The following is a 16973-nucleotide window of genomic DNA, read 5'->3' on the forward strand; positions in this document are numbered from 1 at the left end:
TCCGAGATGGGCCTGCTGCTGTTGCTCTGGCTCGATTGGCTCGATCTCCTATTTAGTGCGCGCGAACAAGCCAACGCCCACCCTTTTGGGCCGCCCAATGTGCGCGGCGGGACGCCCCTATTTTTCTATTTAAGTTTTTCCTTTTTGTTTTTCCTTTTTTTTCTAAAAGATCCGCCGGGCCGCGAGCCGTCAGATCTAGCGCATCGAGCGGATGAGCGGTGGCTCCATCATTGCAACACAAGTCTTGTTGCAGATTTTTTTTGTAACATTGGTCTAGTTGCAGAAAAGTTTTGCAACAGATATTTCGTTGTAGAATTTTTTTTTGCAACAGAAGCCTTGTTACAAAATTTTTGCAACCTTGCAGAATTTTTTTTACAAAATTTTCGCAACATAGCTCTTGTTGCATAAATATTTTGCAACATAGATCTTGTTGCAGAAAAGCACCCGAGGAGAGAGCACCATGGGAGCTCGTTTGTTGAGAGAGAGAAAGGGGTAAGGAGAGAGGTGGGAAGGAGAAAGGGGCTGGCGGCGGAGCGCCATGGGAGCTCAGTTGGGAGAGAGAGAGTTAAGGAGAAGGGAGGAGGAAAGGAGAAAGGGGCTGGCGGCGGCGTCCTCCGGCGGCACTAGATGGGAGTTGGGACAGAGAAAGTGAAGGAAGAAAGGTTGGTGGCGCTTGCTGTTGAGAGAGATTTCCTGGAGATGAAGGTGTGAGGGGATAATGTTCAGCACCAAGAATGTGTGGCTCAAGGGGACACATGTCAAGCAGCCCAACCGGTTGATGCATAGGCTGTAATCAGCGGGATGAGGGGAAGCATTTTCCTTTAAATTAATACGGGGTCTCAAAAGATATCCAAATTTAAAAAACATGAATATTAAAAGAAAAGCTAAAATCATAAAATTTTCACGGATTCAAAAAAATGTTCATGATTTTGAAAACAAATGTTCAGGAAATCAACAATGTTCATGATTTTTAAAAATTGTTCGCGTATTATTTTTTGTGGGAAGTTGAACAAATGTTAACAAATATCTAAAAAAACATTGAATTAGAAAAAAACATTATCCATTCAATAAATGCCCGATGATTCAAAGCATGTCCATGAATTCAAAAAAAATCGTTCATTTCACAAAAATGTTCATCAAACAAAGTTCATGAATTTCAGAAAATGTACCCAACGGCGGAGGCCTGGGACTGCTACTGTCTGCCAAGCTGCTTGGTGGCCTAGAAGTAGGGCCGATGATATTGTTCCGGCTAGGACTGTTGGGAATCGTAGCATAATTTAAAATTTTCCTACGCTCACCAAGATGCATCTATGGAGTCTACTAGCAACGAGAGGAAAGGAGTGGATCTACATACCCTTGTAGATCGCGAGCGGAAGCGTTCCAATGAACGTGGATGACGGAGTCGTACTCGCCGTGATCCAAATCACCGATGACCGAGTGCCGAACGGACGGCACCTCCGCGTTCAACACACGTACGGTGCAGCGACGTCTCCTCCTTTCTTGATCCAGCAAGGGGGGAGGAGAGGTTGATGGAGATCCAACAGCACGACGGCGTGGTGGTGGATGTAGCGGCTCTCCGGCAAGGCTTCGCCGAGCTTCTGCGCGCGAGAGAGAGGTGTTGCAGGGGAGGAGGGAGGCGCCAAAGGCTGTAGTGTGCTGCCCTCCCTCCCCCCCCTTTATATAGGCCCCCAAGGGGGGGTGCGCAGCCCTTGGAGATGGGATCTCCAAGGGGGGGGGCGGCGGCCAAGGGGGAAGGGGTTGCCTTGCCCCCCAAGGCAAGGGGAAACTCCCCCCCCCTAGGGTTCCCAACCCTAGGCGCATGGGGGGAGGCCCAAAGTGGCGCCCCAGCCCATTAGGGGCTGGTTCCCCTCCACTTTCAGCCCACGGGGCCCTCCGGGACAGGTGGCCCCACCCGGTGGACCCCCGGGACCCTTCCGGTGGTCCCGGTACAATACCGATAACCCCCGAAACTTTCCCGGTGGCCAAAACTGGACTTCCTATATATAATTCTTCACCTCCGGACCATTCCGGAACCTCTCGTGACGTCCGGGATCTCATCCGGGACTCCGAACAACTTTCGGGTTTCCGCATACATATATCTCTACAACCCTAGCGTCACCGGACCTTAAGTGTGTAGACCCTACGGGTTCGGGAGACATGCAGACATGACCGAGACGCCTCTCCGGTCAATAACCAACAGCGGGATCTGGATACCCATGTTGGCTCCCACATGTTCCACGATGATATCATCGGGTGAACCACGGTGTCGAGGATTCAATCAATCCGTATGCAATTCCCTTTGTCAATCGGTATGTTACTTGCCCGAGATTCGATCGTCGGTATCCCAATACCTTGTTCAATCTCGTTACCGGCAAGTCTCTTTACTCGTACCGCAATGCATGATCCCGTGACTAACGCCTTAGTCACATTGAGCTCATTATGATGATGCATTACCGAGTGGGCCCAGAGATACCTCTCCGTTTACACGGAGTGACAAATCCCAGTCTCGATCCGTGCCAACCCAACAGACACTTTCGGAGATACCCGTAATGCACCTTTATAGTCACCCAGTTACGTTGTGACGTTTGGCACACCCAAAGCACTCCTACGGTATCCGGGAGTTGCACGATCTCATGGTCTAAGGAAAAGATACTTGACATTGGAAAAGCTCTAGCAAACGAAACTACACGATCTTTTATGCTATGCTTAAGTTGGGTCTTGTCCATCACATCATTCTCCTAATGATGTGATCCCGTTATCAATGACATCCTATGTCCATAGTCAGGAAACCATGACTATCTGTTGATCAACGAGCTAGTCAACTAGAGGCTTACTAGGGACAGGTTGTGGTCTATGTATTCACACATGTATTACGATTTCCGGACAATACAATTATAGCATGAATAATAGACTATTATCATGAACACAGAAATATAATAATAACCATTTATTATTGCCTCTAGGGCATATTTCCAACAGTCTCCCACTTGCACTAGAGTCAATAATCTAGTTACATTGTGATGAATCGAACACCCATTGCGTCCTGGTGTTGATCATGTTTTGCCCTAGGGAGAGGTTTAGTCAACGGATCTGCTACATTCAGGTCCGTGTGTACTTTACAAATATCTATGTCTCCATTTTGAACACTTTCACGAATGGAGTTGAAGCGACGCTTGATATGCCTGGTCTTCCTGTGAAACCTGGGCTCCTTCGCAAGGGCAATAGCTCCAGTGTTGTCACAGAAGAGAGTCATTGGGCCCGACGCATTGGGAATCACCCCTAGGTCGGTAATGAACTCCTTCATCCAGACTGCTTCCTGTGCTGCCTCCGAGGCTGCCATGTATTCCGCTTCACATGTAGATCCCGCCACGACGCTTTGCTTGCAACTGCACCAGCTTACTGCTCCTCTATTCAAAATATACACGTATCCGGTCTGTGACTTTGAGTCATCCGGATCTGTGTCGAAGCTAGCGTCGACGTAACCCTTTACGACGAGCTCTTCGTCACCTCCATAGACGAGAAACATATCCTTAGTCCTCTTCAGGTACTTCAGGATATTCTTGACCGCTGTCCAGTGTTCCTTGCCGGGATTACTTTGGTACCTTCCTACCAAACTTACGGCAAGGTTTACATCAGGTCTGGTACACAGCATGGCATACATAATAGACCCTATGGCCGAGGCATAGGGGATGACACTCATCTCTTCTATATCTTCTGCCGTGGTCGGGCATTGAGCCGTGCTCAATTGCACACCTTGCAATACAGGCAAGAACCCCTTCTTGGACTGATCCATACTGAACTTCTTCAATATTTTGTCAAGGTATGTACTCTGTGAAAGACCAATGAGGTGTCTTGATCTATCTCTATAGATCTTGATGCCTAATATATAAGCAGCTTCTCCAAGGTCCTTCATTGAAAAACATTTATTCAAATAGGCCTTTATACTTTCCAAGAATTCTATATCATTTCCCATCAATAATATGTCATCCACATATAATATGAGAAATGCTACAGAGCTCCCACTCACTTTCTTGTAAACACAGGCTTCTCCATAAGTCTGTGTAAACCCAAACGCTTTGATCATCTCATCAAAGCGAACGTTCCAACTCCGAGATGCTTGCACCAGCCCATAGATTGAGCGCTGGAGCTTGCATACTTTGTTAGCATTCTTAGGATCGACAAAACCTTCCGGCTGCATCATATACAACTCTTCCTTAAGGAAGCCGTTAAGGAATGCCGTTTTGACGTCCATCTGCCATATCTCATAATCATAGTATGCGGCAATTGCTAACATGATTCGGACGGACTTCAGCTTCGCTACGGGTGAGAAAGTCTCATCGTAGTCAACCCCTTGAACTTGTCGATAACCCTTAGCGACAAGTCGAGCTTTGTAGATGGTCACATTACCATCTGCGTCCGTCTTCTTCTTAAAGATCCATTTGTTTTCTATGGCTCGCCGCTCATCGGGCAAGTCAGTCAAAGTCCATACTTTGTTTTCATACATGGATTCTATCTCGGATTTCATGGCTTCTAGCCATTTGTCGGAATCCGGGCCCGCCATCGCTTCTTCATAGTTCGAAGGTTCACCGTTGTCTAACAACATGATTTCCAGGACAGGGTTGCCGTACCACTCTGGTGCGGAACGTGTCCTTGTGGACCTACGAAGTTCAGTAACTTGATCTGAAGCTTCATGATCATCATCATTAACTTCCTCCCCAGTCGGTGTAGGCACCACAGGAACATTTTCCCGCGCTGCGCTACTTTCCGGTTCGGAAGGGGTGACTATCACCTCATCAAGTTCCACTTTCCTCCCACTCAATTCTTTCGAGAGAAACTCCTTCTCTAGAAAGGACCCGTTCTTGGCAACGAAGATCTTGCCTTCGGATCTGAGGTAGAAGGTATACCCAATAGTTTCCTTAGGGTATCCTATGAAGACGCATTTTTCCGATTTGGGTTCGAGCTTTTCAGGTTGAAGTTTCTTGACATAAGCATCGCATCCCCAAACTTTTAGAAACGACAGCTTAGGTTTCTTCCCAAACCATAATTCATACGGTGTCGTCTCAACGGATTTAGACGGTGCCCTATTTAAAGTGAATGCGGCAGTCTCTAAAGCATAACCCCAAAATGAGAGCGGTAAATCGGTAAGAGACATCATAGATCGCACCATATCCAATAGAGTGCGATTACGACGTTCGGACACACCATTTCTCTGAGGTGTTCCAGGCGGCGTGAGTTGTGAAACTATTCCACATTTCCTTAAGTGTGTACCAAATTCGTGACTTAAATATTCTCCACCACGATCTGATCGTAAGAATTTTATTTTCCTGTCACGTTGATTCTCGACTTCACTCTGAAATTCCTTGAACTTTTCAAAGGTTTCAGACTTGTGTTTCATTAGGTAGACATACCCATATCTACTTAAATCATCAGTGAGAGTGAGAACATAACGATATCCTCCGCGAGCCTCAACGCTTATTGGACCGCACACATCGGTATGTATGATTTCCAATAAGTTGGTCGCTCGCTCCATTGTTCCGGAGAACGGAGTCTTGGTCATCTTACCCATGAGGCATGGTTCGCACGTGTCAAATGATTCGTAATCAAGAGACTCCAAAAGTCCATCTGCATGGAGCTTCTTCATGCGCTTGACACCAATGTGACCAAGGCGGCAGTGCCACAAGTATGTGGGACTATCGTTATCAACTTTACATCTTTTGGTATTCACACTATGAACATGTGTAGCATCACGTTCGAGATTCATCAAGAATAAACCATTGACCAGCGGGGCATGACCATAAAACATATCTCTCAAATAAATAGAACAACCATTATTCTCAGATTTAAATGAGTAGCCATCTCGAATTAAACGAGATCCAGATACAATGTTCATGCTCAAAGCTGGCACTAAATAACAATTATTGAGGTTTATAACTAATCCCGTGGGTAGATGCAGAGGTAGCGTGCCGACGGCGATCACATCGACCTTGGAACCATTCCCGACGCGCATCGTCACCTCGTCTTTTGCCAGTCTCCGTTTATTCCGTAGTTCCTGATTTGAGTTACAAATATGAGCAACCGCACCGGTATCAAATACCCAGGAGCTACTGCGAGTACTGGTAAGGTACACATCAATTACTTGTATATCACATATACCTTGGGTGTTGCCGGCCTTCTTCTTGTCCGCTAAATATTTGGGGCAGTTCCGCTTCCAGTGACCACTTCCCTTGCAATAAAAGCACTCAGTCTCGGGCTTGGGTCCATTCTTTGACTTCTTCCCGGTAACTGGCTTACCGGGCGCGGCAACTCCCTTGCCGTCCTTCTTGAAGTTCTTCTTACCCTTGCCCTTCTTGAACTTAGTGGTTTTATTCACCATCAACACTTGATGTTCTTTTCTGATCTCTACCTCAGCTGATTTCAGCATTGAATACACCTCGGGAATGGTCTTTTCCATCCCCTGCATATTGTAGTTCATCACAAAGCTCTTGTAGCTTGGTGGAAGCGACTGGAGGATTCTGTCAATGATCGCGTCATCCGGGAGATTAACTCCCAGCTGAGACAAGCGGTTGTGCAACCCAGACATTCTGAGTATGTGCTCACTAACAGAACTGTTCTCCTCCATTTTACAGCTGAAGAACTTGTCGGAGACATCATATCTCTCGACCCGGGCATGAGCTTGAAAAACCAGTTTCAGCTCCTCGAACATCTCATATGCTCCATGTTTCTCAAAACGCTTTTGGAGACCCGGTTCTAAGCTGTAAAGCATGCCGCACTGAACGAGGGAGTAATCATCAGCACGCTGCTGCCAAGCGTTCATAACGTCTTGGTTCTCAGGGATTGGTGCTTCACCTAGCGGTGCTTCTAAGACATAATCTTTCTTGGCTGCTATGAGGATGATCCTCAGGTTCCGGACCCAGTCCGTATAGTTGCTGCCATCATCTTTCAGCTTGGTTTTCTCTAGGAACGCGTTGAAATTGAGGACAACGTGGGCCATTTGATCTACAATACATAGTGTAAAGATTTAGACTAAGTTCATGATAATTAAGTTCATATAATCAAATTATTTAATGAACTCCCACTCAGATAGACATCCCTCTAGTTATCTAAGTGAAACATGATCCGAACTCAACTAGGCCGTGTCCGATCATCACGTGAGACGGACTAGTCAAGATCGGTGAACATCTCCATGTTGATCGTATCTTCTATACGACTCATGCTCGACCTTTCGGTCCTCCGTGTTCCGAGGCCATGTCTGTACATGCTAGGCTCGTCAAGTCAACCTAAGTGTATTGCGTGTGTTTCGAGGCCATGTCTGTACATGCTAGGCTCGTCAACACCCGTTGTATGCGAACGTAAGAATCTATCACACCCGATCATCACGTGGTGCTTCGAAACGACGAACCTTCGCAACGGTGCACAGTTAGGGTGAACACTTTCTTGAAATTATTATAAGGGATCATCCTACTTGCTACCGTCGTTCTAAGCAAATAAGATGCAAAAACATGATAAACATCACATGCAATCGAATAGTGACATGATATGGCCAATATCATCATGCTCCTTTGATCTCCATCTTCGGGGCACCATGATCATCTTCGTCACCGGCATGACACCATGATCTCCATCATCATGATCTCCATCATTGTGTCTTCATGAAGTTGTCACGCCAACGATTACTTCTACTTCTATGGCTAACCGTTTAGCAACAAAGTAAAGTAAATTACATGGCGTTATTCAAATGACACGCAGGTCATGCAAAATAATAAAGACAACTCCTATGGCTCCTGCCGGTTGTCATACTCATCGACATGCAAGTCGTGATTCCTATTACAAGAATATGATCAATCTCATATATCACATATATCATTCATCACATCTTCTGGCCATATCATATCACATATATCACTTGCTGCAAAAACAAGTTAGACGTCCTCTAATTGTTGTTGCAAGTTTTTTACGTGGTTTGTAGGTTTCTAGCAAGAACGATTTCTTACCTACGTATGACCACAACGTGATTTGCCAATTTCTATTTACCCTTCATAAGGACCCTTTTCATCGAATCCGTTCCGACTAAAGTAGGAGAGACAGACACCCGCTAGCCACCTTATGCAACTAGTGCATGTCAGTCGGTGGAACCTGTCTCACGTAAGCGTACGTGTAAGGTCGGTCCGGGCCGCTTCATCCTACAATGCCGCCGAAACAAGAAACGACTAGTAGCGGCAAGAAGAATTGGCAACATCAACGCCCACAACTTCTTTGTGTTCTACTCGTGCATAGTAACTACGCATAGGCCTGGCTCATGATGCCACTGTTGGGAATCGTAGCATAATTTAAAATTTTCCTACGCTCACCAAGATGCATCTATGGAGTCTACTAGCAACGAGAGGAAAGGAGTGGATCTACATACCCTTGTAGATCGCGAGCGGAAGCGTTCCAATGAACGTGGATGACGGAGTCGTACTCGCCGTGATCCAAATCACCGATGACCGAGTGCCGAACGGACGGCACCTCCACGTTCAACACACGTACGGTGCAGCGACGTCTCCTCCTTTCTTGATCCAGCAAGGGGGGAGGAGAGGTTGATGGAGATCCAACAGCACGACGGCGTGGTGGTGGATGTAGCGGCTCTCCGGCAAGGCTTCGCCGAGCTTCTGCGCGTGAGAGAGAGGTGTTGCAGGGGAGGAGGGAGGCGCCAAAGGCTGTAGTGTGCTGCCCTCCCTCCCCCCCCTTTATATAGGCCCCCAAGGGGGGGTGCGCAGCCCTTGGAGATGGGATCTCCAAGGGGGGGCGGCGGCCAAGGGGGAAGGGGTTGCCTTGCCCCCCAAGGCAAGGGGAAACTCCCCCCCCTAGGGTTCCCAACCCTAGGCGCATGGGGGGAGGCCCAAAGTGGCGCCCCAGCCCATTAGGGGCTGGTTCCCCTCCACTTTCAGCCCACGGGGCCCTCCGGGACAGGTGGCCCCACCCGGTGGACCCCCGGGACCCTTCCGGTGGTCCCGGTACAATACCGATAACCCCCGAAACTTTCCCGGTGGCCAAAACTGGACTTCCTATATATAATTCTTCACCTCCGGACCATTCCGGAACCTCTCGTGACGTCCGGGATCTCATCCGGGACTCCGAACAACTTTCGGGTTTCCGCATACATATATCTCTACAACCCTAGCGTCACCGGACCTTAAGTGTGTAGACCCTACGGGTTCGGGAGACATGCAGACATGACCGAGACGCCTCTCCGGTCAATAACCAACAGTGGGATCTGGATACCCATGTTGGCTCCCACATGTTCCACGATGATATCATCGGGTGAACCACGGTGTCGAGGATTCAATCAATCCGTATGCAATTCCCTTTGTCAATCGGTATGTTACTTGCCCGAGATTCGATCGTCGGTATCCCAATACCTTGTTCAATCTCGTTACCGGCAAGTCTCTTTACTCGTACCGCAATGCATGATCCCGTGACTAACGCCTTAGTCACATTGAGCTCATTATGATGATGCATTACCGAGTGGGCCCAGAGATACCTCTCCGTTTACACGGAGTGACAAATCCCAGTCTCGATCCGTGCCAACCCAACAGACACTTTCGGAGATACCCGTAATGCACCTTTATAGTCACCCAGTTACGTTGTGACGTTTGGCACACCCAAAGCACTCCTACGGTATCCGGGAGTTGCACGATCTCATGGTCTAAGGAAAAGATACTTGACATTGGAAAAGCTCTAGCAAACGAAACTACACGATCTTTTATGCTATGCTTAAGTTGGGTCTTGTCCATCACATCATTCTCCTAATGATGTGATCCCGTTATCAATGACATCCTATGTCCATAGTCAGGAAACCATGACTATCTGTTGATCAACGAGCTAGTCAACTAGAGGCTTACTAGGGACAGGTTGTGGTCTATGTATTCACACATGTATTACGATTTCCGGACAATACAATTATAGCATGAATAATAGACTATTATCATGAACACAGAAATATAATAATAACCATTTATTATTGCCTCTAGGGCATATTTCCAACAAGGACGACGTGTGCATGGTCGGCTGCAGCGGCAATGCCCCGTGTCCCCGCCCTGTATGGCCCCTACACCCCGTCCCCAGCCCCGACCGCCACCCCGCCGCCTTATTGCTGGCCGCTTGATCATTTGCCTTGTTTTTCAGGTGGTGACCTTGCCATGCTGCTGATTTGATGTTCACCATATATATAAAAAAAAGTTCACAACACATTACAAAGATGTTCACCGTATATTAAGTTAATGTTCACCGTATATTATGAAAAAGAGCATCATAAATTATAAAAATGTTCATCATGTATTAAAAAATGTTCATCGTATATTTCAGAAATGCTCAGTTTGCATTTAAAAGAAATAACCGTATATTACAAAAAGATCACTGAATTTAAGAAACTTTCATGGTATATTACAAAAAGTTCAGAATGCATTATTAAAATATTCATCATATATTAAGAAAATGTTCAAGGTATATTAGAAAGTGTTCAATTTATAGTTTCAAAATGTTCAAAATAAAAAAACAACCAAAAGACCAATCCGATATAGTAAACCAGATGCTACAGTGTGGAGTTAAACCAACTAAAAAGGAAGAAGAAGAAATTAAAAATCTCTCGCAGGCAGAATGGGCCGCCCTATTCCCTCCAGGCTTCAGCAAGCCTCCATTATTTGCAGCCTGCAAGCGGCAAATAGGAACTCTCGTCATCCCGCTCATCCGGTGTTTCATATTTGACACTCACTGCGTCATTGTTATTTTTTTTCACAAACGCCTGTAATTTTATTCATACTCGTAACAATTACATGTACACTGATTTAGACATAAAATTCAAGAAAATGCAAGTAACTCTTATGACTAAGAATTACAATGAAATCTCTTTAAAACACCTTCTTCACGACGTCGATCTCTGCTCGAAGAAATACTCCAAAGACTTCGCTACAGAGACTGCAATTTGACTGGAGCAACGATGTGACCACTCTTTCACCCGCACGACACATTACCAGTAATGGTTTTTGAAAGCGTCTTGAGTCGCCCATCCAAAGAGCACTACAAGACACCTGGTAATCTGTGACAGATTGCTGGTGATGTTTCTGGTATTCGTCACAGATTGTGACGGATTACCTACTGCTGTCAGTAAATCCGTCACCAATCTGCAAGACGCGGATGGGCCTAATAAGGGCAGCCCCTCGTGGACGGTTGTCGTGGTACTATCACAGAAACTGTCAAGGACCGACCAACTGGGCCTCGTCGGGCCTAGTTTTTTTCTTTTAGAAGAGCCGAACCGTCATGGATCACGACTTCTGCTGATGTTGCATATGTGCCCCGTGTTTGGCCCACATGTCAGTTGGATTAAAAGAGTGCCTTGTGTCAAAATAAAACTGAAAACAGTACCGATTCCTCAAACAAGCTAGACAAAAAAAAGCAAATCGCTCAAATCCTGATCCCGTCGGCGGCCGGCGCCGCCGGCGCCGTCGACGATTACCCGGGCGAGGGTACTTAGATCGGACCAGGGTGCTTAGATCTGGCGAGGGCATCATCTTAAAGATCCCTTCTGAGCCCGGATTGCCCTCGCGAACTGCGGAAGAGGCAGCCACCGTCCGCCATTGCTGGGCCGGCGAGCCAACTGCCGCCCTCCATTGCCGCGCTGAAGATCAAGCCACCACCCGCCGTTGCTGCAGCATACACTCCCCTGCCTCAACGCCGGCCTGCAGCGAGGTACGTTTCCGGCAGAAAAAAGAACTCTGAAATTTGTTCTGTTTTTGTTAGCTTGAGCATACAGAGAGAAATTAAGATGGTTTTCCCATCCTTAGTATTGTTATTCCGTTGTAGTTGAATCGATTGAGCTGAATATTATTTGGATTCTTATTCCATACAGAGAGAAATTCCAGTGATGCAGTTGAAAATCAAATTCCTATAGCTCACAATTCCAGTTACCTTTAGCTTAATCTGCAATTTATTTGTACATGCTTTAGCTTGATGCAGTTGTGGCTCAATTTGCCCATGTACACAAGATAAGAAGGCAAGAAGCAATTAGTGATTGGCCAATAAATAGTACAGGGGGCATAAGAGCTTGGCTGCAGGCTGTAGTACTGAATTGTTGTTTGCAACTACTGAACTATGGTATACTGGACTAGTGGGTGAGCCATTGAAACAAAGTGGTTTAGAACTCAGTCTGTAGAGGTCAAAATGTCCATGTAATGTTGCCACAGTAAGGAGAGAACAGTAGTTGAAATGACAGTAAGATAGACTAGTGGTTGAGTTTTGAGGCTGTAGTTTACCATTCAGTGGTTATATTTGGCTATCTGGAAATAGTTTGTATTTTACTTAGCAATTTTTCTGTTGTAACTTGTAGCTAATTTATTTATCTGACCATCAAAAGTTGGTTCTTTTTCTGCAATGCAGATGGATAGACGTTGGATTCGTGGTACACTGTTCTGTCGTGAGTACATTAATGGTGTCAAAGAGTTTATGAACCTCATTCAAGAGAAATTTAGTGAGGATGATAAAATACTCTGCCCATGTAGAGAATGCCTTAATCACAAATACTGGCATCAGGCCGTTGTGAACAAGCACATATTGACAAATGGCATGGAAACTACATACACTCGTTGGATATATCACGGAGAAGACTTCGATGCAGATGTTATTGAACATCCTGTTGATGTGCATGAGACCGAGGATGGTAACAATGGTGATGACCGATTTGATGAGATGTTTGGAGACCTATGCATAGCAGTACAACAAGGTCAGAAGGAAACTGAAGATGAAGATGGTAACAACGATGCAAACCCTTCTGAGAATGAGTCTTTTCTGGCGAACGTGAAGAAAGAGGCTAAGCGACACCTTTATCATGGTTGTACCAAGTTTTCAAGGTTCTCATTTGTGGTGAAGCTTCTTCATTTGAAGTCATCCCATAGGATCACAAATAGTGCATTTACTGACATATTGAAGCTATTGGCTGAAGCTTTCCCTCAACCAAATACACTCCCAAAGTCGTATGAGGAAGCAAAAAATCTTCTGAAGGAATTAGGCCTTGGGTATGAGTCTATACATGTGTGCTTCAATAACTGCGTTCTGTTCAGAAAGCAATATGCCAAGCATGACAACTGCCCAGTTTGTGGCATGTCAAGGTGGAAAGACCCTGCTAGAAAGAAGATTCCACAGAAAGTTTTGAGGCATTTCCCATTGGTCCCTAGGCTGAAGAGGATGTTCCTTTCCAGAAAAATAGCAGAAGAAGCGCAGTGGCACAAGCTAAAGAGGTAGCCCAGCGAGAAGGAAATGAGTCATCCGGCCTACGGTGATGCGTGGCAGGATTTCGATAAAAAATATAAAAAAATTGCAGAAGATGCCAGAAACATGAGGCTTGGCATTGCCACTGATGGGTTCAATCCTTTCGGAAACTTCAACACAAGCTATAGTATGTGGCCTGTATTTGTTGTGCCATACAACTTTCCACCTTGGGCATGCATGGATCAGTCAAATTTCATGATGGCTCTTCTAATTCCAGGTCCCAAATCACCTGGCAAGCACTTCGATGTCTTTCTACAGCCACTTGTAGAAGATTTACTTGAGCTTTGGAAGGGTGTGCGTACATATGATGCTTATAGCGGAAAAATGTTTGATCTTCATGCTGCAGTTCTATGGTGCATTCACGATCACCCAGCGCTGAGCACTCTTTCAGGGCGTACTACAAGAGGCTATGCTGCATGTATTCATTGTGACAAACACCCTCTTTCGTACGGCCTAAGGAGCAAAAATGGATATATTGGACACTACCGTTTTCTTCCAAAGGGACATCGTTTGCGAAGAAACAATGAATTTGTTGGTCTTCATGAACGCAATGATGAGCCGGGTAAATTCTCCAAGGAAGAGCTGCAAGTAGAATTCGAGAAGGTTAGACCCGGGCAACAACAAGAAAGTAGGAAAAGGTTCATGTGCCAATTTGGAGCCTGAGGGTTTGTTTGTGGGATTTGGAGTATTGGGGTGACTTGAAGCTGAGACATAATCTTGATGTCATGCACATCGAGAAAAACATATGTGAAAACCTCATTGGGACAATTCTGGGCATGGAGGGTAAGACAAAGGACACACTAAATGCTAGGCTTGATCTCCAGGATTCGAATATTAAAGAGGAGCTGCATTTGAGGAAGAATGGAAACTCATATGAGATGCCTCGGGCCCGATATACCTTGTCTAAAGAACAAGTTGTTGCATTTTGTCAATTTTTACGAGAGTTAAAGTTTCCAGATGGGTTTGCTTCCAACATTTCAAGATGTACAAGTGCCGGCGGAACCAAGGTACAAGGCCTAAAAACACATGATTGTCATATTCTTTTGCAAAGAATCTTACCCGCTGGCATGAGAGGGTTTCTGGACAGTGATATATATGAAGCAATAGCTGAGTTAGGCAAGTTTTTCAGGGAACTGTGCAGCAAAACTCTTAACAGGGATGTGTTGGCTGGAATGAAGAAAGAAATCCCTGTAATTCTGTGCAAGCTTGAGAACCCCCCCCCCCCCCCCCCCCCCCCCCCCCCCCCCGGCTTTCTTTGATGTGATGGTGCACCTTGCCATACATTTACCCGAAGAGGCTTTGCTCCGAACCCGTACAATATGGGTGGATGTACCCAGTTGAAAGGAGATTGTATACTTTAAAGCGATATGTGAGGAATAGGGCACGTCCAGAAGGTTCAATTGCTGAGTCATACATTGCCGATGAATGCCTGACATTTTGCTCCAAGTACATGGATGATTCTGAAATTATATTAAATCGAGAAGCAAGAAATATAGGTTTCTCAGATGAAGAAGCTTATGGTGTTGATGTTTTTGGGCATGGAGTAAATTTTACTTCAGGATATGAATATCAATATGTTAACGAGAAAAAATAATTTGATCAGATGATGTGGTATGTGTTGAACAATTGTGGGCAAGCTCAGAAATATATCGAGTATGTTCTCACTTCTGAACTTGTGTATGTTGCATTTGTGTTGTACACATGTGATCTATTGACTAATATGCTTTATCTAATTTGGCAGAATGTTCAGAGATGGGTTAAACAGAAAAGGGGTGCCAAATGTTGATAAAGAGCTTCGGAAAGAATTTCAGACATGGTTCAAGAACTATGTTAGTTTCATTCCCATCTAGTTATAATTTTTGGTTGTTAGATTTTACTACAGATTCTAATCTATGTGTTTGTGCTTTGTAGATGATGAGGCTGCGGATGAGCATAGTGAAGAGGTAGACGAAGATGTCTTTGCCTTGGCATGCGGTCCTGATCGGAGAGTCAGGAAATACTCATCGTGCATAGTGAATGGCATTAGATATAGCACTGTTGACCGTGATAGCAACAAGAGATTGCAGAACAGTGGAGTCATGGCCGAAGGTGAACATAACGGTCAGGTCATAGATTTTTATGGAACCTTGAAAGAGATCATTCAGTTGGACTACAACTTGGATGACAGGTCAGTTGTTCTGTTTAAATGTGACTGGTTTAAACTTGATGGCAAGAATACTGGGCTACGAAATGATCGTTTTTTTAAAAGCATCAATGTTGGAAGTTTATGGTACAAGGACGATTCTCTCATTCTGGCTACTCGGGCTACAAAGGTCTTTTATTTGCCAGACACGAAGTATGGGAAAAATTGGCAAGTTGTGCAAACGTTTGATCATAGGCATCTCTTCAATATTAGTGAAAATGAGGGTGCACCTTTTGCTGGTCCTGCATATCAAGAGGAGGAGAGCTGTGATGAGGCGAGGTAGGAGAACGTCGGTTTCTGACCTTACATCTGAGAAGCCTTTGCATAGAGACAATGAGCAAGGCATTATTTTTGAAGCTGATGTAGTTGCACGCTTGATGAAAGAAAAAAGCACAGAAGTGTATGAAGGTGGCAATGAAGACGAAGATGATACAGGTCTGGAGTATTGCAGCGAAGACGAAGGAGGTGGCATGATGGATGTCGACAGCGATGACGAGTAGAACTAACTGATTTTGTGTCAGACTTCGGGGAAACTGACTTGCTGAAACATACAGCATGCCATTTTTATCATCATAGTATGTTGTGTTTTTTTGTACTCTCGTGATTATGGAACAATGTTGTTAGAAGAACTCACAGAGAGATTTTCTGTTGGTCCTCGCTGGATGTTGTTATTCAGGGGCAAGTGTGTGCACTTTTGTGTTACTGAAAGATATTGCTATATTTGCCTACTGATATTTACTCTTGCCTAGTGCTGTTTACTGCAAGATATTGTTATCTTTACCTACTGCTATTTACTCTTGCTATTTTATGCACTACATGATGTTGTCCTGGAGTATATGAGAGTGATTTTGTAGTCCTGGATGATGTACACTTGTTATTCAGTACTGTGATTCAGAGATATCATGAAGTTGTACAGTGTATTTTGGTGTGTGCTATTCTGAACTTTTCAGTTCAGTATTGTTGTAATCAGTTCCAAATTCAGAGATGTCATCAAGCAACCCCAAGCAAGAGAGCAGTTCTGGCCGCGTAACTTAGCAGAATTACACACCTTACTACCCTAGCCATGTACCCAAAACCTCTGGACAAAATACCCTGTGCAAGGCCATTGCATCAACCATCAAAGTTTGCTGCAGGAACTGATTTTCATCAAAGCAGTGCATCTATCCTTAGCCATTGGTCTCTATCTCGTTTGCATACTCTAATTGAGCACAGAGGCATGCTGTGACACGGTCGGTCTATGAAACAAATACATAGAGAGGGAGAGCGCGTGGTGACCACTGACCAAGCATGCCATAACGGTGCTCTGTGCGTCGGCCCACGGCGCCACGAGCGACCCAGGCCCCGACTCGCCCAACCCTCTCGCCTGTAGACTGCTACCGCCCCCGCTATCTTTCCCAACTTTTGGAGCCGACGGGAGATGCTCCGCCGTGCCGGCCGCTGCCAGAAACCCTAGCCCACGGCCGCAGCTCTGCCTCGAGCTTCCCAAGACCGT

General features: G+C 45.5%; 1 long non-coding RNA gene across 1 annotated transcript; it reads left to right on the forward strand.

The window, feature by feature from the left end:
• The first annotated feature begins 11389 nt into the window (after positions 1 to 11389).
• LOC109782031 (uncharacterized) lies at positions 11390 to 16245 on the forward strand. The gene is made up of 4 exons (XR_006666560.2): positions 11390 to 11724; positions 12412 to 14952; positions 15041 to 15128; positions 15211 to 16245. It is a non-coding gene; the product is annotated as an uncharacterized lncRNA (long non-coding RNA).
• The last annotated feature ends 728 nt before the right edge of the window (positions 16246 to 16973 follow it).

Source organism: Aegilops tauschii, chromosome 1, assembly GCF_002575655.3.
Source record: "Aegilops tauschii subsp. strangulata cultivar AL8/78 chromosome 1, Aet v6.0, whole genome shotgun sequence".
In the NCBI taxonomy this organism is placed as follows: Eukaryota; Viridiplantae; Streptophyta; class Magnoliopsida; order Poales; family Poaceae; genus Aegilops; species Aegilops tauschii.